Source organism: Polypterus senegalus, chromosome 3, assembly GCF_016835505.1.
Source record: "Polypterus senegalus isolate Bchr_013 chromosome 3, ASM1683550v1, whole genome shotgun sequence".
Lineage (NCBI taxonomy): Eukaryota > Metazoa > Chordata > Cladistia > Polypteriformes > Polypteridae > Polypterus > Polypterus senegalus.
Window position 1 is genome coordinate 91,143,848 of NC_053156.1, and position 27,292 is coordinate 91,171,139.

The 27,292-nt window shown below is 36.9% G+C and overlaps 1 protein-coding gene across 1 annotated transcript in view; it reads right to left on the bottom strand.

The window, feature by feature from the left end:
- Positions 1–16,064, bottom strand: part of LOC120525368 (PC3-like endoprotease variant B) — a 535,535-nt gene extending 519,471 nt beyond the window's left edge. Inside the window, exons 1-2 of the mRNA XM_039747601.1 lie at positions 16,042–16,064; positions 11,545–11,582 (exon numbers count right to left, since the gene is read on the bottom strand). The gene's annotated coding sequence lies outside the window, so the exon portion shown is untranslated. The remainder of the gene's footprint in view (positions 1–11,544; positions 11,583–16,041) is intronic.
- Positions 16,065–27,292: the final 11,228 nt, after the last annotated feature.

A 27,292-nucleotide genomic window follows, 5' to 3' on the forward strand; every position in this document is an offset into this window, starting at 1 on the left:
TTCCCATCCTTTGTGTAATTTCTCACTTACTTAGTCCCATGGTTGCAAACCAATGTCTAAATTATAAGCAATGCTTTGTAACTAACACTAACTAACACCTTTACTTTATTTAACCTAGTGAATTTAATTCATATACCTGCATTACAAGTATTAAGTATTTGGTTTTATAAAAAATGGCATGTAACTTTCATAAGGAGCATACAATTGTGTAGTAGAAAGAGGAAAGAAAGCAATTTCTTAGAACTAAAGGATGTACATTAAAATAGGTTACACAACAACTTGACAAAGGGGTTTAAAGAATCAGTAGGAAATATATTTCTGTTTTAAAGACCAACTATTAACAACACCAATGAGTTATGCTTAAACTCTAATATTTAGAGACATTTGTACATTTCATCTACACTATCTGTCCTGGTTTCATCTATGACATACACTTTCTGTTGAAACTGAAACTGTGAACACTATTCTGGACCATAGGAGTGCAGTGTTTGCATGTCTGGATTTGTATGTACTGTATATGAATAGTACATAGATAGTATGTAGATTTGTTTAACCACTTCAAGCATGGGAAATGCACAGAATAAATTATAATATAACTAGCTGTCTAAGCTCGTGCTGTAAAAAGCCTGGGGTCCTAGAAACTATTGAAATCATCAGAAAAAAAAATTAAATGTAGAGATGTCAGGTAATTGAAAGGAACTACTCCGGGCATCTCTCTCCTAGGAGGATTGGTTTTGCCAATGTGTTCGCCTCGCATGTGTATTAGCGGCGGGAGGAAAAGTAAAAGGGATACCGTTTTGCCGATGTTAATGGCTAAGCGACTTTGTCTTTCTTCTGAGGTTTTGTTTTGCATACATGCTGGCCTCGCTTGTGTTATTAATGGCTAAGTGAGTTTTCTGTTTCCTCAGAGGTGAAGCCTTTACCCCGACTCCTCCTATCAATTCCGGTCTGGACAGACACACAGACTTCCACGCATAGACGTTTATATATAAGATGTAAATGTATGAATTTTATACGGTGTTATAAGGTGCCAAAACCACCTCGACCGCCCCTTCTCCATTCCCTTCTCAATCTGAGGTGATTTTAATCTTAGTGAAAGACAAATACGAAAGTGAAGGACTTAGCTAAAAAATGAGTGAGCTTTGTGAGTGTTTCCTTAAGCCCTTTGTTATTCAATATTTAATAAACAAGTTCAAATTACTTCTTCATTGGCTTCTTATAGTGTCCACATCAAAAAAGCACAAACTGTTAAAAACGGAAACATCGATCATACATTTTTCAAATATATGTTGTATTGTCACACAACACATGTGGTTTCTAAACACACAAACTAAAGACCAAATCAGTGTCACTATATAACCTGTAACTTAATCTAAACATGGACTCAAAATGTGACTTCCTTGCAAAAAGGACCAATTGCAAGCAGCAATTCAAAAAGAAAGCAACATCTGGCAGAAAAGAAGTTAAGACAACTTACAGAAAGGGTGACATAAAAAACAGAAGTATTGTTTTCTAGGGCTTGTGGAGGCACCCAGGGACTTGTGTAGGCACCAGATTTGAATAATTCACATGACCAGAGCGCATCCTAATAATAATAATAATAATAATCTATTTCTTTATATATCACCTTCCAATTGCTCAGAGCATTTTACAAATATCCAAAGTGATAGAAAAGAATCACACAGAAAAAAAATCTAATTATTAAAAATAGAATACAAATGACTATCAACAACTAAATACTAAATCATAGATTAATATAAAAAAGACAAAGTTCTAAATTAAATTAAGAAACAATAACTCCGAACAAAAGATACAAAAATACAAAATGCTAGAAGAGAACCAAGAGCAAATAATATAATTTGTTTAAGTTTGTGTGCCTTGGTGTACAGTGTTATACATTTCATCATCCATGATTGGGGATTCAACATTTGGAGTAAAAAGGTAGAAGGTATCCGGCTGAGTAGCTCAGTTCTCTGGATAGCTGACACTGTCACTGCTAGTACTATAAGGAGTGATTCATCTTTCCATTTTAAAGGAAGTAACTGGCTACATTTTAAGCTCAATTGGTTAACTTATTAATACTCAAATAGTCTACAGGTATAAAGTTACAAGGAAGCCCTTTTGTGCTAATTTATAAATGACATTATATTTTTTTAATTTATATTGCAACACAGAGCTATTATTATTATTATTATTATTATTATTACATTGTCCAAAACATTGTCCAAATAAATGTCAGTGTATTTTTGTCACTTACTTATGGTGACCTCTAACTCTCTGTGGCAGAATTGCAGGCAAAAGTTCAAATAAAGAACAATGTTAAAAATAACAAGTGGTTCAGCTTACTTGTTAATTTCAATGAAATTTTAAAAACTACTTTAGTTATGAAAGGTTTTGGGAAATAATCACTAATTAATGAGTGATCTTAAGTTTAGATTACAAAGTACTTAGTGTTACGAGGCAATCAAGAAATGCACCCCTGAATGAGCAGCAATTCTATTCTAGGGTATTCCCATATTGCTAACTTTCACACCCTATTAAGGGGAATGAGTCTAATTTTTTCCTGCATTTGCGTTCATATTCAGTACCATGAGCTTGTGATCATAAGTGTGAGGGCTTCAGAGTGACTGGAAAATCAAACGTTTCATCTGAGTGCTTAGCTCTTGTTTCACTACTATGGTAGTGGTTCCATCATCTTGAACAAGACTAAGCAACTCAAAATATTAACTTTAGTCAAAATTGGTTTCTTTGAAAATTGTCCTAAGGTTATGGAGCCATATTTAATGTTACCAAACAGGCATGCATGAGGGTATGAAGCACAAGTTAAGAGGATACACTGTGCTCCACATATTGGCATAGACTATACCTGAGAAATTTTGCGCTGTTGTCAGGTCACAGGCTTACACTACATAAGCGTAGATGCCTTTTTATTTTGTATATTCTTTCCATTACTACATGTTTATTGTTGTTACATCCTCAAGACATGTTATCTGAATAATTTGTTCATTTAAACCACCCTGGTATGGATGAAACATGTTGCAAAAATATTTCTTAACTTCATATTAAATCCGAACAAGGTGTACAACTGAGTAAATGTAGATTCTAAACTGCCCTTGTGGATTCTAAAAATAAATATTTCTTTATGTATAAACTTTCAATTAAAATATGAATATACATTACATAACAGAAAAGATTAATGTTTATAAATTACGTACTGTATACAGCAAATCAGCAAACTGAATTTATATGTACTGCATATAAAAATATCATAAAGTTTAGTAGGACAAATATAATATTAGAAAATAATGAAATTTTCAAAATGAGATTAATTGTTGAAACTATATGATAATTATTTGAACAGCTATAAAAAATAAACTGTAGTAAGAAAAAAATTTAAATAGGACCCAAATGGGTCATAGTACATTAATTATATTTACTCCACACATACATAACTCTGTGCGAGCATAATTAAGTCGATTAAGATAAAGTCATTAAACCAGGGAACTGTGCAACTATCATTTTGAAGGAAACCACATTCCTTAGAAGAAACATGTGGGAAAATTGACAGAAAGTACATCAACCTGAAATCTGACCTGAGGCCCATGAGCTGTGAGACAGCAATAAGACCCTCTGAGCAAATATGATGCTCGTGCTTAGTCATGGCAGAGCAGACGAGAAAGCGAAGTGTAACAGCAGCCCTACTTTACTAGGTGTATTTCTCAAAGAATATAAATGGTTTCTGGAGGTACAGAAAAGCTGAAACCAAGGAACGAAAACAGATTAAGAAGAAGAAAGGTCATCTTAGAATTCCCTGGCTTACTCTAGGTTTGTAATATCTGGTCATTGCAGTTTTTACAGTTTGTTTTGGGATTAATTCTGAGGTTCTGATTTTATTAATCTCTTATGCTTAAATAAATCACATAAAGGTAATACATATGGAAGATATATTGTACTTTTTATGTAATGGGCTTGTTTGACATGATTTGCAGTGGGCGCAATATACAATAAAATACAATATGCATTAAGAGAAAACCTGCAGATAATGTTTCTGTATACTGGACAACAAAGGAATTTCTAACAGTAGAAATGAAAGACTCACAGAAACCATTACAGAAGAAAACATACAGGCTCCATACATAAAAAAATGTAATCATTTATTCCAAGACAAAATCAATCACTGTTTTAAATGCAAGCACACATTGCCAAGCAGCTAAACTGAATTAATAAAATCTCAGAGTCCACACATGAACTATAAGACAGACATCTCAAAGCTAATAATTTTACATTCACCTAAAGCATTCCCATAATGCTAACCCATTTTATTCCTCTTCAGTTCCTGAACTACTGGTATACTTTAAATAATACTGTTCAAGGAATAAAAGCTTATGCACATCTTTCAATAACCCCACCACCAACTGATTTGATCATTATTTTTTCATTTTGACTGACACTCTAGGCTTAGATGTTGCTTAGCTACAAAACTATCAATGCCCCCCTCTTTATTCCATCTGGTGTTCCGATCAGCCGAGTTCACTGAATACTGGTGATACAAAGCTGATCCAATGTGTGTTTGGATTATTCAACTTGTGAAAGTGAAAGGACCATGAATGCCTTCTTCATGGAAACAATAATAAAAGTTTTTTAAATCTTTAATTTCTCATTCTTCAATTCAATAGTTTCTAACCATCACATTTTATTTGAGTGACTGTATTATATATTTTCCATAATCTTTTCCTTTGGATATGGAAACAAAAACATTTTAAAGAAAACTCATCCTAAGCATAATCATGTATAATAAATGCCACTATTATAATTAATGAATGTTGACTAGTATACTAATTCAGGGCACACAACAGTACTGAAAGTCCTTGATGTCCTGCATATTCTTAACTGCTGGTTTAACTATGAAAATGTTAGCAAACTTTAGAAATAAATAAAACTATGTGACCAATGTGTCTTCTCAGAAAATAGTTCTTTAGAACCAGGAAGGCAAAAGCCTATTAATAAATCTTAACCTGCCACACTTCAATTTACAGTATTTTACTAAACTTTCCATGTATATTTGCATAAGTAATCAATCACCTTGTGCATTTTCTATTTGAATAATAATACTTGAATAATCTTGTCATAAAAAAGAATATGTTGGACAATTTATAATAAGGACAGTCGAGCTGTACAGTGGTTAGTGCTGCTGCTTCCTAGCTCTGGCTCCCTGAATTTGAGTTTCTTACCAGTGTTGTTACAGTCAAAACCTCAAAGATTTGCTTTTGATCAAATGAAGAGAATTTGGAATTGCTAAAAATGTTATTCAAAGAGTATTAAATAGTCATTTGTTTTACCTGAATATGCCATGAAAAATACATCTATAAAATAGACACTTTGTTCTGAGGTTCCTAAAAATGCAATTAAGCTGTACGGAAGCAAGTTCATAGAATTATGTTATTCTTGTTGAACTTCACTTAATGTTACATTTTATTTTCTAACAGCTGTGAAGGAAACCTGGGGGTCAGCAAGGCCAAACCCCACCACGAACACACAAGCACAGTCCTGGGTTCAAATAAAGGTTGATTTATTAACCAACTCCTCTCAAATATATCACAATAAACACAAAAAGCATATTTTTTTCTCCTCACAATAATGTTCTCACCACCGTACTGCCATCCTCCAGTCAAGTGTTGCCTGTCTACCTCCCAGCTCTAACTCGCCTGGATAAGGGAATGTGGTCCCTTTTATTACAGACCCAGGAGTACTGCGATTGTCTGAATGAACTACTTCCGGGTCACACGGAAGTCCATCAGTGTAGGGAGCTTGTCTCCCTGCAGCTCCCTTTTGCAGTACCCCATGACCCCAGCAGGGCTGCCCTGCTAGACTATATTTCCCGGCATACCCTGCTGACTTCTCACTGGACCCTGATAACCAGGGCTGCTGCCATCTAGCGTGCTGAGGGAATAAAAAAACCCCAGTGATATGTTTTCTTTTTAATGGGCTGCCCATCCACCGTTTCCAGTCCTTCCTTCCAGGTCTGCCCCCTCTCCTGGCTGGGATGCCCATCCAGCTCATGTAACACCTATACAGCATATAAATTGTGACAACTTAGGGGCATGCCAGCTCCCCAACACCCGACAGAACTGACACAGTGCACAAGTCAGCACACACAAGCTTTTATTAAAGCGTGGGAAATTCTTTCCTTTTAGGTTTCTCACCTATGCACAATACAATAAGCACCAATAAATCACAGCACTTTGTCTCCACTCTCCGTTACAGCCCCCTCCACTCCTCCTCAGGCAAGTGTCAGCCTTTCCCACTCAACTCTGGCTCTCTGAATGGAGTGAGATGGCTCCTTTTATAGAGCACATGAAAGTACTCCATGTGTCCTGTGAACTCCTTCCAGCAGCACTTCTGGATATGGCAGCATTCCTACCATGAAGGGCTCTGTCGTTCTCCATGCACACCCCTGGAAGTGACCATGGGCCCTAACAGGGCTGAGCTTGCAAGCTCCAAACCTGTGGCACTGTCCTAAGCCATTCTGGAGGAACCCCATTGAAGCTCACCCCCCTGTTGCAGGTGTCCCAGCCAGGTAAAATCTCTGGCTGTCCATTACAACATGTTGATAATGCTTGTTTTTGATATTGCAGGGCATCAGTTAAACCTGCAGTGTAAATAAGTCCAAGTGCTGCCTCTTAATTATACTGCAGCACACACGCTAGGAGCCACATTGAACATGTGAAAGAAAAGTAATTATTCCACTGTGGGTTCTTATGTGGTATGGTGCATCTTCCTCTTCCTAAAAATTAAATTGTATTGTCTAAGATTTTGGAACTTCTTGGTAGTGCTAACTTGTAAGTTACTTCATAAGCACCTTTGGCTATATGGTTTCTTAATTCAAACTTCAAAAAATCTATTGTGAAGTGAACTTTTTTTCTAGTATTCCACAAAAATATGTGAAATTCATGCGAGATGTGTGAAATCAGGACCTGATTTCAGAAGATAACATCTCATTTGACCTGAAAATGTTTTGCTAAATCTAGGCTAGTGAACTGTTGGGGTAAGGGGTGGACAGTCTATTTAACATTTTGAGAAAGAAATAGGCATGTTTTAACAACTGGGCATCATTTTGCAACTCTAGTAAGTCATCTTGCTGCTCCACCCTCTCTCTCGAACTCCTATACCTTTGTTATGGTAAACATGAGCATGTGAAATGATACAATTTTGTTAAAACAAAGCAGATATATAATGTATGTAATTCTTGTTACTTAGTTGCTGTCCTTTCAATTATAATAATATGTCCAATACAATTTTGGATTTTAAAGATAAATTTTCAATTAGAAAAAATAATTTCAAAGACAATCAAAAGTGAAATATTTCTGTTAATTAGTAAGATTATGACTCATGCTGTAAAGAGGCACTTCTGAATTCTTGATCAAAAGAATTAAGCTTTTGTATGCTTTAAGAAGTGACTGATAAATTAATGGTTGATTAATTTGAAGTCATTACAGTGAATATATACAGTGTACATTGTCAGATACATACATATAACATGATTTTCATAGGGACTGGTTTGAAAGGTAGGCACAAGATGTGACACTGTTTCATGAAGATTTTCCAGTTCTGCTCTCACATCTCAAAAGAACCTTGAACTCACCTCAGCCCAGACTTTTTTGATTGTAAGATATAAAACGGCACTTTAAATTTAAGATGGTGTCCGTTAAACAACAACCTATGATGAAGGCACATCTTTTTGGCTGGAATTTAAAACTTAAAACCTTATTTATGGGAAATGTAACTGGGATGCCAGTAGTACACTTGTTCACTTCATTTCCTATATACTGTGACAGTAGGGGCCGCTGTCGTTCCTCAAACCCCGCAGACAAACATCCAAGACACCAAGTAAAAGCACTTAGAAATATTTTAATTTCTTCTTTTTGATATTGTGCCACAGTAGACACAACTAACACCACCATAAACAAATAAATCAATAATAAAAATACAATAACACGATCCTCCTCTCCCAGCAGCTCCGTCACTATAACACCCAACTCCAGCTCCACTTGCTGGGTCTCGCATAGTTCTTTATATAGTCCTTGACCCGGAAGTGCTCCTGTCCTCCTGTCCATGTGATTTAATAGCACTTCCAGGTCAGATGAAGACTTATATTTTATCGTCAGCCCGGAAGTACTTCTGTTCTTCCATCCTCGTGACTTGGGAGTACTACCGGGCTATAGGGTGTGATAAAGGCACTATATTGCGCCTGACCCAGCACAGACTGACCCAGAGACGTGTAAAAATACAACACAGACTTTATTTTCTTTAGCTGGAGGGCATGTCTTTCCCGCAATCCCTCCAGCCATAACACAGTCCCAAAAGCACTTAATCTCAACAACACAACTCTTCACCTTGGCACAACCACTCCTCCCAGGCAACCTCATCCTCTTCCTCCCGATTCTGACACCTGAGTGGTGGATGCTGGCCCCCTTTATAACCCATCCGGAAGTGCACCAGGTGCTTGATCAGCTGTTGCTAATTGCACTTCCGCGTGGGGCTGTAAAGGTGTCCAGGTTAGCTCCAGCATCCATGCAGCACCCCCTGGCGGCCACCTCAGATCCCCACAGGGTTGGGGGCAATTCCAACTCCCATTAAATCCTGTGGGAAACTGAGGCATTATTGTCAACCAGGGAGGCTGCCACCAAGCGTCCCGGGGGAGATACTGAGGAGCCCATGGCTGCTCCACTGGAACATAAGTAGAAGGGGCGTCCCGGCTGCCCGCCACAAGGGCAAATAAAAATCCCTGCGTCTTCCTGCAGTGTCACACGGTGGCACCTACAGCACCCAGCAGGGCTGTGAAGCCGAAGTCTATCTCCCATGATGCCCTGCGGGAATCCGGGGCACCTCTAGGCTGCAGGGAAGACGCCATCTAGCGTCTTGGATGTGTCGGCCAGGATGACCTGCCAGCCGTATATCACAATACATATACTGAAAATTTTGAAATTACCAGAAGTGTTTAAGATTTTGTTAAAATAATGATTCTTTTTTATCAAGGGACTGTTAAATTGATTTAAAATAGTAATGCTTGAAATGATGGATTTATAATTTATTATTTACATATAACTGTAGAGCCTCATTTCAGCAGTTGTTACTCCAGTGTTCTAATGATCAACCGTGTTACCTCATCCTTAATTAATCCTGTTTAAATGCTAATTGGTTATTAGAGAAGCCTTTTTAACTGTGTTAGCACAGCTAAAATGTGTTATTCTGTTCAATAATGGTGGCAAATTGTCTTGGGGTTTGGGTTGCAAGGCACTAGCATTCTTATAAAGTTCAATTCCGGATTCAAAAATGGCCAAAATGAAATCACTATCTCAAGGGAGTCTTTAGTCTACTATTATTTTGAGAAACAAAAGTTATTTCAAGTGACAGATTGCCATGAAACCAAACTTTTCATAGAAATGTGTCCCTTACTGACTTGAGAGAAGAAGGCAAACTGAATGTAATCAGGATAGAAAAAAAAGCATAAGGCCCAGATGGACAGTTGCATAAAACGTTAAGTACATCTGAGTCTGTAGTTTGAGAAACACATGGCTTATAGGTCCTCAGTTGGCTGCTTCCTTAAATACAAAGCAAACACCAATGTCATATGCAGAAGTGAAAATAAAAGGTTAAAATGGGCCTCTATGGTCTGTGTCCAAGAGCCATATGTTCTCTGTTACAATAGATTTCTTCATGTAAAGCTACAGAATTTCATTTTTGTTTTTTACTTTTCAAAATGTTTTTAATTATTGCTGTTTCTTTGCTGTTATATAGCTAAAGATGTTATGTCTGAAGCCAGGCTTCTACCAGAAAATTGTGAATGTCCTCCAGTGTAAGATAATGCATACTATGTGGCCATTTTATTGGGTACACCAGACAATCCCATGTCATTTACATATCAATGGGTGGTGACATTATAAAAAACAGGTAGGGGACTCCTTAGCATGTGTCTGTGTATGTTTGTGTGTACTACACTGGGGTAAAAATGGTTAAGATTAAAAATTTAAGTGGCTTTTGCAGTGGGTACTACATACACTGGCATGACTATTAGCAACAGCAGGACTCCCTGAGATGACATGTATTAGGTCGCTGTCTAATAAACAGTCTGGTAATTATCATCCCGAGATAAGAAATAGACCTGCGATGAAAGGAGCCAAATCACACCACGTAAGCAAAGAAACAAACATTTTACTGCCAGGTATCTAATAGCTGAGTAAAACAGTGGAGCCAGAAGAAGCATATCAGAATGAACAGCTCACCATATCTTTTGATGGATGGGCTATGAAAGCCAATGAACTAATTGACTTTCATTAGAAAAACTGGGTTTCAAAAACCTAATGAGTGCAATCAGTGCAAAGTACATAGTGAAGGAAGGACCGAGATCTGAAGGAATTTCATGAATCAATTAATGCTGGGTTGTAGTTTGTAGTTGTAATAGTTTTCTGTCATACTATGGTTTCCTTGATAAAAGAAGAGGGCCACTTGAACACCAAAGGATATCTTAACATTGCTGCCAACCAAGGGCGAATGGACAGTTTTCAGCTGGATTCTCCATATCTCATGGTGCGTTTAGTCCTGGTGTAGTTCGAGGAACAGGCCAGTGAATTAAGCACAAGGCAGTGAACTCATCAGTACTCAGATCTCAATCCAATCCAGCATGTGACAGATGACATGGTACAAATTATTTGAAGAAAACAGCTACATTTGAGTAACTATAGGACACACACCGTGCTGAACTCATGGCTAGATAAATATTGGTTGTTCTGAAGAGCAAATCAGAGATAAATGCAATATTTGGTAGGTTTACCTAGAAATTGTAGTACTATAGTTTTATAAATTAAATACAATAATCTGTTAATTATTACTAAAATAAATTTGGTTGTATATACTGTACAACAACTTCAGGCAGCAATAAGCCAAAGGAATTTAATTACAACCTTAAATAATAATAGTGGCACAGTTGTGAAGTGGTTTGACTGTTACCTCAAAACTAGAATATCTCTATACAATCCTTTAATTATGAAACAGTCAAACATCAGGGATAAAATAAATATGGGAAAAGGACTTTCAATTTCAATTTAATTGCTAAGACTGCACCTTTGTCTCACCCACAGTATTTCTTTTGTGTAACGGAGGATGTCCTTCAGAATGACAGTGTTTTGTTTCAAAAATTATGTTGCTTCATGAAATAGCCTGATAAGCCTATCTTGAACATTAGTCATATATGATGACTTTCTATGTAACTGGATCTGACGTTCATCAGGTATCTATGGAATATTCTTGAACAACACCCTCTTTCTGTTTTATCCAATCAGTAATATGTTGCTCTAGTTTCTTTTTCTGGAAATTTTCAGATGCTGGTAAAATCTATGCTAAGGCCCTTATGGGCTGTACGTGGCAGCATTATATATATCCTGCAGTTTAAACTTAAATGAGGTGAAACAAAATGAGTATATTACATTTTTATTTCTTTTTGTATATTTAAAAGTTTGAATAATAACACAAATAGAAATCACTCACAAAATTCTTTTTCAAGTCCTTGTTTGTATGATCCACTCCTGGCAAGACAAGAAAACAGAAAGATCCATTCACCCAAGGCAATATTATAACATTAATTATACATTATTATTAGATATATTACACATTATAAAACTGTTTTTGATAATTAATTGTTCTGTAACTAATAGGATAAAAAAACATCATTTCCAAAATGCAATTTATGTCACAAACTCACTAATCCTAATGCACTGTAGCTGCATTTTCATCACACAAATTCTTGATACAGTGTATTTTTTCTCTACATAAATGCAAATGCTAGAACACTAGTTACAGTTTCCCACTAAAGACTGAGAATATAAGACACCAAATCCAAGCACACAGAGAAGAGAGGATATATTGCTTTTCTCTTGACTATACTTTAAATTCCATAATCCCATCAAGCAATTGGCTTCCATGCAGCACTCTGCTTCACACAGCGAAGCCTGCTTTTGGCTATAGCAGCTGTGTCTCCTGCAGGCAGCCTTAAAGACAGATATAATAAAACACCAGGAGGGAGTGGGTCGACACAGGAGCATGAAATGGACGAGATGAAGCCTCTTTTGTCACACACAAACAGACTGTAAAGTTACTATAGTAACATGCTGTATTATACCCCAGGTTGATTGTCTTAATCTCAACTAAACAGCAGAGGTAAATACATTCTGTTCCAAACCCATTTGTAGCAAACTAGGTCCATACTAGGATGCTTCCGATGCATAATGACTTTTCTCTCTCTTTGACGACAAATGTGTTCCACTATTTTATTTATTTAGTGACCTACCGACATTAAGAATAAAAAGAATGCATAATGAATTTAATTGCAGTAACTTAATGGTGGATAAAACACAATCATTTAATATATTTACCACAATAGTATTCTAGAAGCTGTTAAGTTACTTTCAACATTTTGGATTGGTTGTTTTTATTACAATTGCCATCTTGATAAAATCAGTTGTATGTTGAAGCTGGAGTGAATGTGCACTCAGCAATAAAATTAAACCTTACGAAATACAAAATAGAAATGTCACTGGGCTAGTACAATTTGCGATTGTATTACACTGTTAAAATAATGTTAAGAATTTAAAATTAAATATAGTAGGAGGCAAACAAATTAAAGATATTGATTATTAACAGAGTGGTGCAGTGGTAGCGCTGCTGTCTCGCAGTTAGGAGACCCAGGTTTGCTTCCCGGGTCCTCCATGTGTGGAGTTTGCATGTTCTCCCCGTGTCTGCGTGGGTTTCCTCTGGGTGCTCTGGTTACCTCCTACAGTCCAAAGACATGCAGGTTAGGTACATTGGTGATTCTAAATTGTCCCTAGTGTGTGCTTGGTGTGTGTGTGTCTGCGCCCTGTGGTGGGCTGGCACCCTGCCCGGGGTTTGTTTTCTGCCTTGCGCAGTGTTGCCCTGTGTTGGCTGGGATTGGCTCCAGCAGACCCCCGTGACCCTGTAGTTAGGATATAGAAGGATGGATAATGGATGGATGGATGGATGATAATTAACATCAGAAGGAACTGTTAAAAATGTTTTATTAGTGATGTGATCTTCCAAAAAGTTCCATCCATCCATTTTCCAACCCGCTAAATCCGAACACAGGGGTCTGCTGGAGCCAATCCCAGGGCACAAACCAATCCACCGCAGGACACACACACACACCAATTTAAAATCTCCAGTCCACCTAACCTGCATCTCTTTGGACTGTGGTAGGAAACCGGAGCGCCCGGAGGAAACCTACGCAGACATGGAGAGAACATGCAAACTCCACGCAGGTAGGAAGCAAACCCGGGTCTCCTAACTGCGAGGCAGCAGTGCTACCACTGCACCACCGTGCCGGCTGCCAAAAAGATTGTCTTTTCAAATAAATCGTTATAATACTATTAATACAGAAAGATAAATGATATCCTCAGTCATTCTTTAGGCACTATATAAAAACACATGATAGAGGAATGAACAATGGCCATGAGATTATCATTAGCTTACTCCTGAACTGACGATGCAATGTATAGCTGATTAAAAAGTTTTAACACTGGCACCCTTTTCAGACATCTGCCTTACTCGATGCTGCAGGATAGGTCTTACAGGGCCATTTTTGTCATGGGTACAGTGAACTTCTTACTTGCATGTGCTATATCACAAAATCGTGCAACATCAGACAAATGCAGACAACTTCTAGTTATGCCTCAGTATACGAACAGGTTTGAGACAAAATGCATTTGAAAAAAAATAAAGCTGTCCCTTCTATCATAGGCCCTGACCCCATGATTGCTGACTAGATTAAACAATTATAATACAGTATGTGATTGCTTGGTCAACAAATTTTAGACATTCTTTGTTTTGCCATGTTGACTTTTGAAGCTTCTCTTATATACACTTCACAGTTCTACTTATACTTAAATGTTAATGTACCATTATAGGAGAACTTTTCATAGCTATATATGTTTTCTAGAACCTGAAACAGTACTGCCAAGCCCTAAGACTTCAAGTATATTCAGTCAGCAGCTTGATCATAACATCAGATCTTTGAATACCTTAATATAAAATGACACATGCCAGATCATGCTAACGTTAAGTGATTCATACCACTGCTTGAAGGCAAATTCTGAAATTGCTTACTCTTATTTTGAACAGATTGAACAATTTAATAACTAACTCATATCAGAAAATAACAGCAAATAAAGCTTACAGCTTGAACAGAAGCACAGGGTTAAATTCATTTTAATGGAAGGCAGAAGTTAAATGTTACATCTGATAATTGATAATCTAACTTGTGTAGTAATGATTATATCAATGGGATCTACTGTACCAATGTGTAATGGGCGGCCAATTGTTATCATGTTATTGCTGATATAATTTTGTACAATTGGCATTAATATCATTATATCTTAACAGGGATTCTATATAGCAATTGGCCTGTCAACTCAGCTCTGCTGCCTTCAAAGTTTAATCATATGAAAAAAAAAACTGTTACGCTGTCCCTCTTCAATTAACATAGCAAATGTTTAAAAATAAAATTGAAGTAACTAAATGACTAGTTTAATATATAAATGAATAATTAAACATGGAAGTATGGTGTGAAGTTACCTGCTCATGTACTCCCTGAGGTGCTTTCTTTACAAGTATCACACTAACTTCTATAGGTTAGTGCAGAATACATTTTATTCGGTGTTTCACACCTAATGTATGTTTGTGCATTTCATTTTCTATTTTTTACTTTCAAAACTTTTTGCCAGAAACATGACATTAACCTTACGGAGCCCTTAACACAATTTACATTTAAACTTAGTGTTGGCATTCCCGTGCAAGGTTCCATGTTCACAGAAAGGGAAATCAAAGAGTCATAAAAAAAGCCATTGAGGGAATAATTTCACTTTGTTGGTGTGTATCTCGAAATGTGAAGGTGGAAGATCCTGGCAATTGCGTAAGGTGACATGTTTGTTGTTTTAAAATCTGTGTGGTTGGTCATTTTATTTTGTGTTTCTAAAACTTGGTGGATGTAAAGGGTAACCTAAGACATACTGTACTAAGACAAGTTCGGGCCTAGAGTTTGTGTGATGTCTTCATACCATGGCCAAAGATGGGTAGGTAGGATGACACATGGATGAAGTGAGTTTATGGCAATAGACCTAAGCAATGTCCCTTTTCTTGTCTTAAATGTTGTTTTGTTTATAAACTAGGATAATTTCTTCTCTTTCACCCATTAAAATCAGCGATTGCTGGTTATGTTTGCTTTATTTTTTTCCCATACACTACACTGCACTACATGCCTGTACACTGAATTAAATAAGCTAGATGCTTGCATTAACAGGCAGTTATTCTGTGGATATGCAAGAGTATTATTTTTATTAGCTTGGGAAATAGTCTATCTCATAACCCTTAGAAAAGCACATGATTCACAAATTAATGCACATATCCAAGTCAAATATTTCATATATTTTGCTCAATTACAATATAGACTTGTGGTATTGAGGAGGAAAATGATGTACTATTTATGTCAATCAATGACACATGACTTAAACTACAGCACATAAGAAGCAAACGATGCTGCAATTTTTCCTCACGAAAATGAAAGTATATTCATGAAACATATCCTTCTTTCTTTCTTTTTTTAGTAAAATGAGTAATTCTCACTCCAGCTGACTATGGGTTTGCAGGTATGGATTTGCCCTAAGGCTTCAGCATTGGCTTCCACTGAGCAGCACTGTTACATTTGACACAATTTCAATACTCCAGAGGCTGGATAAAGCTGGGGGCATTATTATTAAAGCAATGTAATATGTATGTAAAGTTGAATTACATTTTCTTTTTGTCATTTATTTTAGTAGACCATTCCAAAATGCCATTCCTTACATTTATTCTGGATGTGTACTAATAAAAAAAGTCTGCCAGATATAGTTAACCAAGGTCACAAAATAAGCAATTATTTCATGGTGGCGCACATTTGCAGCATAGCATGTGAGTGATTATTTGATGTAACCAGCATACCTGATTTGAAGACAGGTATGATCTTTTAAAACTTTTTCTTATCTGGCTGGCTAGGTGAAATATATATTCATTGTCTCACAGGAAATAAATACTATTAAAGGAAACAGAAATTAGAAAAATGAAGAATAAAAACATTGACTCAGTTTATGCTTCAACTATTTCATTTGTGAAATTAGATGTATAACATCCATTATATTATACAGTATAATGGGAAGACACTGATAAGGTTTATAATGTAGAACAGGAAAACGTTTTTACACTAAAAGTACTCATTCCACATAACAATTAATTATTAATGCATTATTGTTATATTGACTGCGGTGGGCTGGCGCCCTGCCTGGAGTTTGTTTCCTGCCTTGCGCCCTGTGTTGGCTGGGATTGGCTCCAGCAGACCCCCTGTGACCCTGTAGTTAGGATATAACGGTAAGATAATGGATGGATGGATGGATCTTTTATTGATTCTGCAGCACTACAGATTTAAATACAGGTGCACTATTTTACCATCCTTAAATCTGTTTCATTCAGTTTAGGGCTGCAGGGGGCTAGGGCCTGCATCTGAGCAGCATGAGTACAAGGCAGGAGCCACACTTGGACAGGACACTAGCCTATTGGGGGGCTCACTACTCATGCCATTCTGGAGTCGACAGTGGACCGACCTACTGTACAAATCTTGAGAAGAAAATCCATACAGACATGGGGTTAGGGCAAACTCAACTTTTTACAATTTTGACAAACTAGATTAGGTTAGATAAGATAAATTCAGATGCACTAAGCCACAGAAACATAAAAAGCAACGATACAGACTCACAGGGCAGATAATACATAAATAAATAATCAAGAATAAACTTAACGAGTACATCGGTTAGAAGCATTGAAATGCCAGTTGGAAGAAATGACCCCGAGAGGCACTACATAGCAAAATAGTCAGATGGTTAAATCAGAGCAAATTTTATTAGAAGCAGAAAAATCATGAACTAAATTCTTTGATAAAAGGAATTGGCAAAATAATATTCACTTATTACTAAGGTCAGAACATTGAAAATCTTTATATTTTTTTAACCAACTTTAGTCCAATTTCCCAGCTTCCATTTCTGGCTAAAATACTAGAAAAAATATTTATAATCAATTGGTCAATCACCTTAACTCCAATAATTTATTTGAGACCTACCAATCTGGTTTTAGGCGTTATCATGGTGTTGAAACAGCACTCCTGAAAGTGTTCAACGACATCTCTCTTATTACTGACTCGGGTGATGCGGCAGTCCTTGTCCTCCTTGACCTGTCCGCTGCCTTTGACACCATTGACCATGAAATATTGCTGATGCGGCTCGAACATCTTGTTGGGATTAAAGGGGCTGCTCTTAACTGGTTCAGGTCATATTTAACTGGTAGACACTTTTCAGTGACTTTAAATTCCTCTTTTTCATCTACTGCTCCTCTTAAATATGGTGTTCCTCAGGGATCCATTTTGGGTCCTATTTTATTCTCTATATACCTTCACCCTATTCAAGCGATTTTTAGGAAATTTAACATTTCTTTTCACTGCTGTGCTCATGATACTCAGGTTTATATTCCTGTCTGCAATTCTGCAACAAATCAACTCCACAACTGTCTGTCTGAACTAAGATCCTGGATGGCTAATAATTTTCTTGATCTAAATCAAAATAAAACCGAGGTGCTTATAGTGGGTCCACCAGCTAAAGCTCAAATTGGTCTTGGAATTCTTTTCCAAACCTCAAGTCCGCAATCTTGGTGTTACCTTTGATAGTAACCTTCTTTTGAGAAACAAGTAAATTCTGTAGTCAAGAGTTACTTTTTCCAACTTCATCTATTAGGTAAGATAAAACCTATTTTATCTTCTAAAGATCTTGAGAAAGCTACTCATGCTTTTATTTTTTCTCGCCTCGATTATTGCAATTCGCTGTATTCTGGGATTAGCAAATCTCTGATACGCAGGTTACAGCTGGTCCAAAATGCTGCCGCTCGCTTTCTGGTTGGGGCAAGGAAGTAGGACTCTGTTTCTCCTATTTTAGCTTCTTTACACTGGCTGCCTGTCAGTTTTCGAATTGCTGCTAGTTTTTAAATCTTTACATGGGCTTGCTCCTGCCTATTTATCTGAATTGTGTGTTTTACACCAGCCATCCAGAGTGCTTAGATCTTCTGGTCAGTTGTCTCTTGTTGTCCCTCGTACCAAATGTAAAACCAAGGGGGACAGAGCCTTTGTGGCTGCTGCCCTTCGCCTGTGGAACTCTCTACCTCATCATATTAAGGAGTCGTCTACAATTGAACAGTTCAAAACAAGATTAAAAACTCACTTCTTTTCACTTGCATTTAGTGACCTTCAGTAATACTGATGGTTTTATTCTTTGTGATCATATAACATTATTTCTATTTATTATCTATCTTATTTTATGTTCATATATTTTATTACTATTTATGTTTTATTGTTTATTGTTTTTTCCTTTATTCTATTATTAATATTAGCACTTTGGCCGCAGCATTACTATGTTGTTTTAAATGTGCTATATAAATAAATTGACATTGACATTATATTAATGCACCAAAATAAAAAAAAATAAAAATCCAGAACCAAATTCAATAACAAACACAGCATATTGTCTAATTTCCTAAAATCTGTCCTAATCATTTGATTTTGTTTATTGACGTCTTCCCTATAGACAGCAATATTGAAAAAACTTGCTGAGGGCGCTATAGGCTTTGATAACTGGAACTTTATGACATCCTGTCTGTGCACATAATCTGACTAGCAACTGTTGCTATAAACAAATTGGTGGCACCATAAAATTAGCCCATAAGATACCAAAACCTGCAGGAAAACTTAAAGCACATGGTGATGCGAAAATGTCACTAAAACAAATTGAATACACAAAAAAAAAGTTATTTTACATAAAAAGCACTTTGGATAATTCTAAATAAGCTCCTGACAAACATGGAAATTTTCTGCCATGGAATTCAGATTTAGGATTATAGATTAAGAGGTAGCAGTGCTAAACATTGTGCCACTGTGCCACCCTTTATTGCACCAAAAAGTCTTTATTAGGGCAGTCATGGGCATGCAGGTAGGGATTAAAAATAAAAAAATATCATGCAGCTCCTTTTTCTTAAGGTTTATGAACCCTACCAGCCAAAAAAAATAAATAAAATAAAATATATATATATATATATATATATATATATATACTGATATTTTACTAATGCATTTTTACTGCCTGAATTGCAAATGTCAGTATTATTTGTGCATTCTTGTTTGTTAAAGAATTACTGTAAGCGATATTTCATCCTTTTACTCTGGAAAATAACCTAAGGTACACGCTTAACACATTTAACTATTTTGGAATAGGAATAGCTGTTTAGAAGATAACAACTTATATAAAATAATTTGTAGTGTTAATTGTTGCTGCTTGTTTCATATGCTAGGAAGTAGTTTTTCTGCAAAATACATTTAAATGGCAAACCCTATTGTTAGAGGTTCATTCTTTTATATAATATAGCACATCTGTAAAATAGTAAAAATAGTAAAAAGTAAAATATGAACATCAAACATTTGCACTATTTCAGTGCCTCTTTTATGGAAAAATATATTCAATTTTTCTAAGAAAAGAATATACTCTAAAGCCAGCCCCAATGGCACTATATCACACTCTGCTAGCCAATCATATTTTTAGACAGCTTCACCCTCAAAATGATGGTGCAGCTCTAAAGTGGAACAAAAACAACACATTTACAGTGAAATAAATCATAATGATTTTTACTGTAACAACACCCCTGCTGAGATTTGCTTTTAAAGTGAAGACATATTAGCTAATGCTGCACTGAATGTTTTGTAGCCCAATCTATCCAATAATTTGTCTACAACTGGTCTAATCAGAATAAACCAAGGGCTAGTGTTACAGTACACATATTTATCTCTGTGCTTTGATGTATAGATTTAAATTCCAACAGCCATGGACCTCTTAATAATGTTGTTTTTTCAGTAAACATTTTAGAAATATTCAGATTATCTTACTAATTCAAGCATTTTGGCTTCATTTTGTATTGTTGCATAGAAAGAAAATACTCCAGAAAGAAGGATTAAGAGGCTAAGCGTGTGCAAATGGATTCTACCCAGAGTGCTATCAATAGCTGCCCCTTGAACCTCCCAGTTAGCACTTAGCTGATACCATTAATATGCTGTGCACTTAAGTCAAGTGTTTAAGTACGTGTCATATTAAAGTAAGATCATGTAAACCTGGAAAAAAAAAACACATGTGCGACAAGGATCAAATTAACAGTCATTTTTAAAATGAAATATCCCTTAGGCCAAAAAATAATTAGATGTCTCTCGCCCCTTTTCTTCTTTCCAAATATATCACAGCTTTATTGTTGACTGTGCTAATAAAACACCTCCTGTGATATTTATCGTGGCTTCGAATAATATCACTTCGCTTAGTGACATAATTCATTACCTTACTGTACCTACTTTCTCACAAAATAATATTGAAAATAAAACATTTCTGCCAAAAATGAAGCACTCATTTTGTGCATAAAGTGGCCTCATTTGGTATGGTTTTTAAAATGTTGCAGCTTCTGTAATAACAGGGTGTAAGGGCTCCTGAATATATTAAATCAAACGTAATTAGGAGAATAACAATGTATTGTATATTTCAATTGAGAAGAAAAGAGGGAGGCAGCACAGCCACTCTTTACTGAGCAGCATGTTAAGGACCAATAACATTTTGACCTTTGCATAATTTTTCCTATATTAACATAATAAATAAAGGAAATAAAGACTTTTCTTATTGGTTTTCTTTTCATATTATTAAATATTACATTGATAAATATACAGTATAAAATTCCAAGATTAAAGAATTCCCTGTCTTTCATTTGTCAGTGGTTTTCTACATTCATATAGTACCTTTAAATTGTGACTAACAGACTTGTTACATTTATTAAGAACTATATTCCAGCATAAATTAAGATAACAATATCCTGTATACACAAAAAGAAAACAAATAATATTAACATGAGTATCTGCGTTCAGTATGCTCAACACATGCTTTTTCCTGGTCAGGGTCTAAGGTCATTGCATGGGCAGTTATGTTGGAAACCAGGCATTAAGGAGTCCAGGTTAGCCTTTGTGGCCAGAAGGGGGAGCTTCTTGAACAGACCTGAACAAAAACTAATAAATGAAAATGATTTATTATGACGAAATAACAAAAAGGGAAAACAGCAAGTGTACATGTCACTCTGGGCCTGCCTTAACAGGGGTCCAAGTATCCATATTGGGTAGGGTGGCCGATTCACTTGTCTACCTCACTATTACTACAACAGGTCCCCTCCTGCTTGTTCATTCTTCCTTTTCTTTGTTCTCTGGTGTTTCTTCTACCCTCCAACACTAAGCTTTCTGACTATAAGCTCACCTGTCTTATGTATGGGGCCTTTTAAGCCCTGGCCAGGAATTATTTCCACAAACATCACTTTTCTGATAAAACAATAGTCTTTGAAATACCCTGGACCATGCCCATATACCTCCCCTAATGGTCCTAAGGTTCCCTGGCCATCCTTAAAATGGGGAGCCACAAATAAGCTGCTACATAGCAGCTGCAAAAACACATTCATTCCCATTATCCCCTCTGACTTTTATCCATATTTAATTTCCAAGACTAACTCTGAGGCACAATCTGTTACACTGGTGAAGAGGTCCCAATCTTGTTAGTATTCTGGGGTGACTAGAGAAACTACCATTGTCATATTTATAATATTGTTATTCTATTACTGTATATTTATATTATTCTTGTATTATTATACTATAGTATCAGTATTACAGTATTTCTGCCAGTGCATAAATCCATTAGGACATTCTAGATTGTTTTTCCTGTCCTGCTAAGTTTCATATTGCCTGCATTTGCAGTCCCTTTAATTATACCTAATAAATGTTTTTGAGGGGGAAAAAAACTAAAGCCCTTGGGAAGAATGTACATAAACACAAAGGGAACACTAAATCGTCACATTAAAGGCACCCTTAAAGGGACTTCAGGTAGGGTGTAAGTGACTGGCGTTACTGCATCAGAATGGCATATCCCACAAGTAAATGAAAATTTTGAAGAAACATTTAGATGATGGTGCAATGTGGTGGCACAGTCATTTGTTCTGTTGTCTCACTGACCCAGACACTTGCATTCAGGTGGCTGGTGGTTAACTCTGCACATTGTTTTTGGATCTCTGTGATTTTCTGTGTACTCTGCTTTCCTAACAACATCCCAAAGATAAGTAAGTTATGTAAATTGGTAACTCCAAATTTGTGAAGTATAAGAGTGTACTCTTTAAAACTGTGATAGATGGGCATATCATGCTGGGTTAGTTGATATAGGTTCTTGGATAAAATAAATTCAGAAAATTAAATGAAATACAGCAAGACTCATAATTTAATTCTTTAAAGGCAACATACAAGAAAAGAAAATAGGCCTTCAGCTTAAATTTTATTGACTAATACAAAACAGATTAAATGTTCACTTGGTAAACGCTTATACAAACCTAGCTTCTGTGGACCATATGTTTCAATGAGTTAGAGTTGCACTTTCATAGCTGTACCCTCATAGAATTTTAGGCAGGCAGGCAGCAGCATCTTGAAATGGGCATGAAGGCAGAATTATTGAAATAGCTCAAGAGCAGAACCTGAACTTAGTGCCATTCCATTGCAGGGCACTCTTATTTCAGTTCCCCTTAGAGTTGCTAGTCATTTTAATATCTCTGGAATGCATCTGAGTTATAAAATATACCAAAATAAATAGAACTCCACAAAGGCAGTGCCCAGATTTGAACCAAGAATTCTAAAATTTTGGCAGAAATGTTTTATTTTCAATATTATTTTGTGAGAAAGTAGGTACAGTAAGGTAATAAATTATGTCACTAAGCAAAGTGATATTATTTGAAGCCACGGTAAATATCACAGGAGGTGTTTTATTAGCACAGTCAAGAATTTTAGTAAAATTATATTTATATGTGTAACAGTTCTATATTTAGTAAATGGTATAATCTATAGTTGTATTTTAACTGAGAATTGTTCACAAAGTTCTGTGCCTGCACTCAGTGAAGGGCACTATATAAAAATAAGTTATATTATACTGAAGCTGCACTGTGCCATAATATCACTCCAACTTAACAAAAGCGAACAGTCATTTTCTTACCTGCTGAACAGGAGTGTGGGTGGTGCTGGAGCCTATCCCAGCCAGAATAGGATACAAGGAAGGAACAAACCTTGGACAGGGTGCCAGTCTATCAAAGGGCAAACACACATGCACACACACACACACACACACACACACTCTAACCACACATTAGGGTCAATTTAGTATCCACCTAACCTGCATGTCTGGAGAACTTGGAGGAAACCCATGCAGACACTGGGAGAACATGGAAACTCCACACAGAAAATTTTAGACATTACATACCATGTACGGCTGGGGATCCTGCCAGCCAGGACGCCAGGAAGTACCGGGAGAGGGATGATACCTCTCCTGGCCCATGAGAGGGCAGCCACCCTGGTCTGCATTGGGGTCACGGGATCAGAGCTTAGAAGCTCAACCCTGTTGGGGCCTGTGGCCTCCGCTAAGGGGCGCCCGCAGGATAATGGAGACCAGGACTGCAGCACTGCCGCCAAAACTGGAAGTGCTGCCAGAAGAAATTCCAGGTACACCTGGAGTGCTTCCGGGTGCTCATGCGGCACTTCCGCCACACCAGGAAGTGTTACCGGAAGATCATTACAAAACAGCTGGAGCATATCTGGGGTGTTATAAAAGAGGCTGCCTCACTCCATTAGTTGAGCTGGAGGAAGAAGACGGAGCTTGTGAGAGGAGGAATGAGGGCAACAGAGAAGAAGGAAAAGGCAAAGAAAGGCTGAGTTTATTGTGGTGGTTCGTGCACTGTGTGTTGTACAAAGAAGAAGGTGACAATCGTTGGACATCGTTGTGCCTCAGTGTCTGTCTGTTTTTTTACAACTGCTTATTAGTGTTTTTTATGTAACTTCTGAAAAGTCAAGATTTAGAAATTCCCAAAGTACTACTACCTACTACATTACTTGCTACCCTATTCCATGTGGTTATGATGGCTTGTGTGTACAATTTTCTATTCTACCTGTAATCCAGGTTTCTAGATAAAGAACTAAGGGTTGGTTCTTGCATTGTACTTCATGTGCGGGCATCTCGTGATCCAGAACTGGATCGGGCAGGTCTATTGATGAATAGGAAAACATATGCCAAAAATATAAAAATCCATAAAAAACATGACTCTTTTAGGTGCTACATTTCATAACTGTCTTTATATGTGTAGTTTCTTCACAACAGTTTGCAACTATGAACTTCTGAAAATATACACCAGTAAATACAGCATGGTATGTCTTCTTTTATGCTTGAAATGTAGGTATATTGTTTTTCCTTGCATGGATCTAAAAACTGAAATATAGGAATAGTGGGTGTGTGTGCCTTTTCCAGGCTCCATTGATTTTTCCCTCATATCATGCAGTAACATCACAGCTGGTGCTATGCACCTTCAGTTCTTATGGGGATTATCACCATTAATACTGCTGCCTGCTAGTGATTAAAGTAAAGTGGAAATTTAGGCTGAAACAGGTCTTGCACAGGTGAAGCAACTATCTCCTGAAGAGACCAAGTAAATTTGCCACAGTCAATTGAAATGCAAATTGACTTGTGTCTGTTGAAAAAACACACACACTCCCTGACATGCTGAATTGAGCAATCGTTAATTAGTATGCACGTGCTGACCTTGTGATCTTAACGCTGGGGTATATTGTACAATATGAAAAGAAAAATCAGCACAACAATTTATGCAGGGTTAAAAAAACATCTTCACATTCACATATTTCCATGGGCATTTGGAATAGTTTATATAGGAAGAAAAATAAAAAGTCAACAAACAGAACCCGAGAATAGGTTTCAAGCAATGCCTATTTACTGTCTCTTTTAACATTTTGTAGAACATGGAAGCCTTGTCATGAAGAACAAAATGTTTCTTGTTTGAGGTTATCAGATATCCTCATACCTGGCACACCCAAGGGAAAATAAATATTAAATGTATAGTCAGCGTTTAAAACAAGGGGTGGGGGAGGGAAAATGACATGAATACAGTGCACTTCACACTTAAAATGAATTTGCCCTTGAGGCACATGTAACAATCCATTTTAAGTGCTTTTTTTCGTCTTTGTGATCAATATTTTATATTGGTTTATTCAATTTACATACATGTAATTTGTTACACTCGTTTATGCAATTTGCATACATCATTAAATTTTTTTTTTCTTAATGTTCTCTCTAAGTAAAGGAGTCTATAAAAGATGTATTGGGCACTAGACAGAAATTAGCAGTGGACAGGATGTCAGAGGATCATCGGTCATGTACACCCACACTCAAACATACGTGCAGATCTTTGGGGTGTATCTGCGGGAAACCAATTCAAATACAGAGAGGATGTGAAAACAGAACCCAGGGCACACCCAAACTGGGAAGGCAGTCAAGGTCCAAGTCCTGTGGGAAAGCCACATTACTCATATTAGGCCAAATGTGTACGCTTATGTGAAAAAATAAGCAGGCTATCTTTAAGTTTTATGGTTTAACATACAGTATAAGGGAATAAGGCAGTCATTTCTGTCCTTAGAAAGTCCTAAATGTAACGACAGGTTTTACTCTTATTCATGTGTTTGATAAAATGTTATGTTTTATGTCAAATATAGACAGATATTGCACAGAAACCCACAAGCTGTACTGTATCCTACAGTGTCAAATACATTATACTTTTTGAAAAGCATCAGAATAAAAGATGTAACACTATTTTTTCAACTATGCCTGAGGCCCTTTTGTTTTCTGCTGCTGCAGTCCTATACAATTGTACACCCACACTGTCCAGACCTTGGGAGATACTACCAAAACAATAAAGTGTCTAACAATAAAGTGAGTGACCTGTACTCTCCCTTTCCTCACTAGCTATCTGTGCTTGTTCCTATCGTTGTGGCTCACCTTGCTATTTGCTGACTATCTGCATTGACTTTTCACAATCCTCTAAAATCTACAAGAACTGTGCCCTAAGCAGACCCTTTTATTTACTCCAAGCATCATCTGCTGTCTCCACTGCACTTGGCAAACTAATTATATTATAGGCATAGGTTGGGAGCCTGCTAATAAAAAAAATATATAGAAGGTGTATTCAGAAAAAAAGTGACCTTTGCATACTGCACAATAGAAACTATACCAATCAGAATGTGAACAGTTGCAAGATATTAGTGAAATTATTTATTAATAACAATCTACTGCTTTGTATCTGTCATAAATAGGAGCAAAGTACAGATATTGCCAAACAACACTATTCTGAGGGCTGCACTGTGAAAAGAGAAATGATCACTCATAGTGTTGGATATTGTGAGCAACATTCACTGAAAGAGGCACAGGGTAATAATGAGGGTATTTGTAAACACAAGTGTGCATGTGGCACAAGAGCTTAAAAGGTCCATCTTTAGTTGCACCTTATCTTTCTACTATTAAAGTCTGTCTATAATCCCACAACACACACAGGCTTTGCCTGTGTATTAATGAAACAAGACAGTGAGGAGGGCCCCGCCCAGCTCTCTTCTATTGATGTCACTCTTCCCCCTGCCCTCAGCTGCAGCCTCTGTCTCGGGTTAGTGCAAATATATCGCTCCTGCAAGCAAACTATGATTCTTAGGGCAATGAGAGAAGTCAGAAAAATCAACCAGAATGTCCAAGCAAATGATAGAAAAAAAAGATCTAAATCCATTAAGTATTTCTCTTGTTCGCTAACTAAGCGGAGTTAAGCTTACACCCGAGGCAGACACGTGAGTGAAGAGGGTCCCGATCCCCTCCCCGCAGCCCGATGAGTCTCTCTCAGATTCGCACTAATAAATCGGTACTGCAAGTGAACAGACAATACAAGCGGGTCTAAAAAACTATAAGAAATTTTGCGTTTGGACCATGAAATTGTTAAAACTGTTTCTTAGCGAGCACCTATGGGCCAAGGGAAACCTATATTTCAAATTTTAAGTCCAAAGTCCTCATGGTTTGGGAGATTTCGTGACGAGTGAGTCAGTGGTATTTGGCTTTTATATATATCGTATATATATACTGTATGTGTGTGTGTGTGAGCTCTTGGGGGCCGAATCCACCCTGGACCAATAGAGATAATACTATCAATAAATCTTATTTGTCCGCAGTCTAGAAGCTCAGCA